We start from the raw sequence: 6,579 nt of genomic DNA on the forward strand, positions 1-6,579 counted from the left end.
GCTCGCTCGCGGGTACAGTAGGTGTACAGCTAAGGGAAGAAGACACTGGGGCTGTCGGGAGGCTGAACCTGACTTCTCTTCATTCTGGGCTCTTATTGGTAGGCAGGCTACCGTAAACCCTCGACGTGCTATCTGGAGCCCCTTCTTACCGAGCACACTCGAATAGAGAATGAAAGAGCGGGGACACTGGGGGACAAGGGCTGGGTGGGAAGCTGTTTGCAAAGCCACGTAAGGACAAACTGCTGAGTGACCAACCGAAGCGTGCGTGACCGGCACTGCAGGGTTTTGGCCACTGCTTGGATGGGAGGTGGAAGAAGTGGTGTATGAAGAGAGATGGGGGAAGGGGAGAAAGGAACCGGTTGGGCGAGCGACTGGTTGCTGAGCATGATCTAACGAATTAAAAAAAAAAGAAAGAAAGAAAGAAAGAAAAGTAATAAAACCCAGACAAGAAATAATGTTCGTACACAAGAGCATTCTTGGTTTGGATTTTTTAAAAGACCAGTGCGTTGTAGGCAGTGTGGAAATGAACTCAGCCGAGGCCAAACGAACCTAAGAGAGGCCAAAGAGAATAAGGGAGTAAGAAAGAGAAGCAACTATAATTTAATCAATAGGTACCCCCCCACAACTGTTTTCGCTTCCATCTCTTAATCAGAGAGCAACGAAAAGCAACCAAATTGTTTGCATGATGACACCAGGGGGAAAAAGGCCTGACCACTTCCTAGAAGGAAGAAAAGAGACTTTTTAAAGACACCACCTACAGCTAGATGTGCAGTTTATGACATGATTGCAACTCCTGTGTCCAGAGGATTAAAAATAGAGTTCAGCCTAAAAAAGTACCACCTTATTAAGAAGCAGCATGACACAGTGTTTTAGTTGACATCACATCCACAGCATAATAGAAAATTAGTGAAGAAAATTAGTTAGAAATTAGTGAGCCTGTAAGATGGTTTTTTAAAAAGCATGATTTCGTGTATAAGTAGAACTTAGTTTTGTAAAGTTCTAATAGTAATTTTTACCAGACCAATAGCCTAAGACTCTTCAACATAATACACCTTAAAGACAAGTACAGTTATCTCTTTTTTGTGAACATTTTGGTAACAAATGGCAGTGTTTTCATCAAGTCACACTGGAACTCAAGGTGGAGCAACTTACACTTTTCTAGATATTTCAATCAACAGAACTGTTTCTAAGAGGGAAATGTAGAAGGAAAAAATATGAATCTGGAACTATTTTCATAAACAAATACACTTTGGCAGATCTTTTGACTATACTCATTGGTCTTGCTGTTTTCTTGCTTTTGGGGGAAGAAACAATTTTATTTAGTTGGATTTTAGCTGACAAGGCAATTAGATTCAGCATTGTATATAAATATGCAAACTGGAGAGTTAATGGACAGATCATTTATCTCTAATAGACTTTAGATGGTTATGTTTAAAACCCTGAATATGTGTATTTAAGGGGGGAAAAAGTCTTTTTTTCTCTTGGTTGACACCTGGTGGAAATTCGAGTTGTTCCAGTGCTTGGAATCCTGTACTAGCTTTGGTTAACAGATACTGCTTTGGTTTTTTCGCCACCTAGTGGTAAAACGTGAATTTGCTAAAATTCCGCTTCTCAGCGTTAAGGTCGAATCATTTATTAAGCATTCAATGACATTGGACAAGAAACGGATATGAAAGTGCAGTAAACTATGAGGCATTCATTAATAAATTTGCTTTAAGTTATTAAGGGCTAATGAACAACAGTTGGATTCTTCAGAATTTTTAGTAAAATTTTTCTAGTTGGGACATAACTTATTTCTGAAAATTAAAAATCTGCGTTTTAAATGAACTAGAATTGCATTTAACCAGAAAGAACCCTAAGAGATTTACCTGTAGTTTGGAAAGTTGTTTCCCCATATTAAATAATTAGTTTCTGTGACTATAATCCTTCTCTTTGAAGCTTTTGGGATATTATAGGTTACTTTAGGATGTTATTTTAGGATATTATAAGTTATTGGCTATGATAGAATATTATAAGTTATTGCTTTTATTATTTATTTTGCCATTTCTCTCTATCTCTCTCTCTCTCTCTCTTTTTTTTTTTTTTTGGTACTATGTTTTCCTAAACACTTAGGTAACCAACAAATTGCCAGGAAATTTTTATTCCCTGTCATTTTTACTTAAGATCCTACTCACTTAACCTAATTATCACCTTTCTTCACTTTGGTTTTAATCATATAACTGTTTCTAAGTGTCTAAACTTGAGTTTACGTGCTTCATTTTGTTTATCCCCTAGTCATTCCAACTATGGAAACACCAGAAACAACAAACAATGAATAAACAACTCTGGCACCTTTAAATTTCTGTTTAGGTTTTTGTTTTTAAAGTTTATTCAAGTAATCTCTACACTCAACATGGGGTTCAAACTCATAATCCTGAGGTCAAGAGTCACATGCCCTTCTGACTGGAGCAGCCAGGTGCCCCTATGCTTTCTGGTCTAAAGGAAAAAATAATAATAATTTAAAAAAACTACTTGGACTAAATTTTGGACTAAATGTTTTCTCTCCTGACTTTTGTGACCTTCCCTTTTCAAAACTCCTTGTCTAAAAATCTGCCCTTTAGATAAGTTGAAATGTTGTACTGTAACTCTTATCTTGGTGTTCTGGACTCGTCTCACTAGGCTCTTATTGTATTTTGCATTAAGTTTAAGCTATTCATCTTTACCACCAAGGCTCTTTCCTATTGCACCCCAGCCTACGTCTCATATGCCATCTCCTCCTACTCATCTGCTAACTCTCTATACTCCTGTCAAGTACATCTTCTGTCCCCTTTGTTAGGCTGTCTCGCTGTTGCCAATGTGAAGTTACATCCTGCTTTTTGTGCCCAGAACAACATCCCACTGTGTTATCTCCTTTTCCATCTTCTAACCCCTCTACTAGACTCAGCTGGCGCAACTGAATAAAATTTCAGGTAGAGTAACTAGCACCCCCTTCCCTTTTTATAGCTGTGTCAGTACTAAAATAGAAATCTGTCTTTATGGTATTTTTTTTTTTCAAAGTGGAATAATTTATTATTCTAACGGAAGTACAAAGTAAGGAAAATTAGTGTATCTGAAAGAGAGAAAGTTTCAAACTAGCAATTTCAGTTTTTAGCACCTTTGAAAAGAAATATTCAGAGAGTGGCAGCAGAGGCCTGAGCACCCAGGATGACAGTCCTCGGACTTGGCCACGCCGTTCACAGAACAGGGCAGTCACCTGGCTGTCCTCGACGCCGTGAGCGCCACGAGGGAGAGGAGGAGGAAGGTACTGGCCGGGGCCCGCGGCCGTGGGGAGAGGAGGCACGCGCAGGCACGGGCGGAGGGCCGGCGAGCCTCAGATGGACAGCCGGAAGGCGCTGACGATGCAGTACATGTCTCTTGCACCTTACTGTATAAAGGTTTGAACTCAATCTCAAGAACTTGTCTAAAACTGACAAATGATAATCACTATCAAGATATTTAATATTGATGTGGTATGTAAAAATACTGCCAAATATGGAATTTTTCACATATCAAAATGCTCAATATTATATTGAAAAAAAAAAAACAGCAAGCCATCTCAACTGAAAGTTTGATTATAGTTGTAAGAAAAACCATTCCAGCAGTTTTTTTTTTTTTTTTAAAATCCATGGTTAATCCTTATTTCAGCTAACACTTGATAGGCCTAAATACTGTAGAACTAGGGGCATTCTGTTTTTGTTTTTGTTGTTGTTTGGTTTTTTGGTCTTAATTGTGTATTTCAAGATTTTGTAACTCTGGCTTTATTATATTTTTAAAGATTTTTTTTTTTTTTTTTTTACTTATTTGAGAGAGAGAGAAGAGAGACAGAAAAACAAACAAACAAACAAAAACCATGAGCAGGAGAGAGGCAAAGGAAGAGGGAGAAGCCCACTTTCCGCTGGGTATGAAGCCTGATCCCAGGACTCGGAGATCCTAGGCCTGGAACTGATGGCAGATGCTTAACCAACTGAGCCACTCAGGTGCCTCTGACTTAACTCTAATACCTTCAAAATGCAACAATGACTTTGGTGTGGAGACTGGAGGCAAGATTTGCTATATTATTAGTAAAATGAGTGAGGTTTTTTTAATATTTGATAATTATATGGTATGTTTGTTATATTTTTCATACTTAATGAACATTTAAATGTGTGGTGAATTTCATCATAAAATTCAGTACCAAATTTTTGTTTCTCTTCTCCCACATTAAGATATAGTGTGATATGGGGACGCCTGGGTGGCTCAGTTGGTTAAGCAGCTGCCTTCGCTCAGGTTGTGATCCCAGCGTCCTGGGATCAAGTCCCACATCGGGCTCCTTGCTCAGCAGGGAGCCTGCTTCTCCCTCTGCCTCTGCCTTCCACTCTGTCTGCTTGTGCTTGCTTTCTCCCTCTCTCTCTGATAAATAAATAAAAAAAAAAATCTTTTTAAAAAAAAGATATAGTGTGATATGTATTATGTGAATGCAGTTAATCTTTTATTTTTGATTTCTTGATTTAAAATAAGGTCATCCATAATTTGATCACCCAGAGATACCACTATTAACATTTTGTTACATTTCCATCTAGGTGTAAGAGAAAGGCATTGCCTGTGAAGCAAAAACAATGTTTCTTATATCATTATAACATTTTTGACAACAGGTTTGATTAGAGGCTTAAAGGGAAAATCTCTTGAATGAATTTATAACACGTAGGTCCTGCTAGGTTAGATGATTTTGTAAAGTTTATTTATCTAGCCCTGAGTGGCACTGGGCCTATGGGAAGGATCAGAAATGATAAGTTCCTTTTTTTTTTTTTCCCTTAAGATTTTATTTGTTTATTAGAGAGAGAGAGCACACAAGCAGCAGAAAGGGGCAGTGGGAGAAGCAGACTCCCCGCTGAGCAGGGAGGGAGCCCGACATGGGACTTGATCCCAGGATTTTGGGGTCATGACCTAAGCTGAAAGCAGACATTTAACTGACTGAGCCACCCCGGTGCCCCAATGCTAAATTTCTTTTCTGAACTACTCTATGACTTTTGACCAGGCACAACTTTATGTAATGAGGGTAAAAACAACAACAACAACAAAAAAACTAATTATAATAACAAACATTTTCTGACGGGTATTGAATTTTAGTAGCAAAATATAATTGAATGCAACAGGTTCTCAGTTTTTTTTTTTTTAACCTCAAATTCATATTTTGCTAACTGGAATTTCATATTTGATATCTTACTTAGAGAATGTTGCTTTTCTAATTATCTACATTCTTCTTGTTGATGAAGAGGATCACTATTATTGGTGATTTTTTTTTAAAAGATTTTATTTATTTATTTGACAGAGAGAAATTACAAGTACACTGAGAGGCAGGCAGAGAGAGAGAGAGAAGGAAGCAGGCTCCCTGCTGAGCAGAGAGCCCAATGTGGGACTCGATCCCAGGACCCTGAGATCATGACCTGAGCCGAAGGCAGTGGCTTAACCCACTGAGCCACCCAGGCGCCCCTATTATTGGTGATTTTTAAAATCAAAAACTTGGGGTGCCTGGGTGGCTCAGTCGGTTAAGTGTCTAACTCTTCGTTTTGGTTTAGTGTTGTGAGTTTGAGCCGGGTATCCAGCTCTGTGCTGGATGTGGTGCCTCCTTAAGATTCTGTGTCTCCCAGGGCACCTGAGTGGCTCAGTGGGTTAAAGCCTCTGCCTTTGGCTCAGGTCATGATCCCAGGGTTCTGGGATCAAGCCCCGAATTGAGCTCTCTGCTCAGCAGGGAGCCTGCTTCATCCTCTCTCTTTGCCTACTTGTGGTCTCTCTCTGTCAAATAAACAAATAAAATCTTTAAAAAAAAAAAAAAAAGGTTCTCTGTCTCCCTCTCTCTCTGCCCCTCTTCCCTACTTCTCCTCTCTCCTTCCCACTCTAAAAAACAAACCCCCAAACTTGTTTACTGTCACTATTTTTTCAATACTGTTTAATGGAAGCATATTCCAAGGGTCTGCTATGTACTGTTAGTTTTATTTATTATTGTTAGTTATTATACTTCTGCTATCATAACTTAAAAACTGTAAGAGAGAATTATTACTTGTCATTTAACTGAAGGAGCTCAGTTTTCATGTTACTATTTTTCCTGTTGTTGAGGAATTTTACTTGCTACCGCTTTGAAGAAGTAGCTATGATGAAGGAAGTGTTTGTTGGGAAAATCTGTAAGGAGGAGGGGCAATTTAAGTTTAAAATTTTGCTGGGAACTCACTGCCTCCAGAATTCTAAGTGTTTCAAATGACTTTTTGTGTCAAGGTCAGGAAACAGGTTAGATGATAGCTAAACTTTGAACTCACACATTTAATCTGTGATTTAGTAAATTCACATGTGTCTAATCAGCAATTGGTTTTATATTTTTCATTTTTGCAACATGAATATTTTTTTAGTTTATGTATAAACTACTTAAATCAATACATTTCAGTGGAAATATGAGGTAACTGAAATTTTCTGCTCCAAATTGATATGTAATTGATATAATCCATTGAGAATTGATTTTTGTAGTCATGTATGAATTTGAAATTATTTTGCTGTGGAGAATCTGACTGCTTTAATATTTTGGACTTTGAA

The sequence above is a fragment of the Mustela lutreola genome, chromosome 5 (assembly GCF_030435805.1).
Source record: "Mustela lutreola isolate mMusLut2 chromosome 5, mMusLut2.pri, whole genome shotgun sequence".
Taxonomy (NCBI): Eukaryota; Metazoa; Chordata; class Mammalia; order Carnivora; family Mustelidae; genus Mustela; species Mustela lutreola.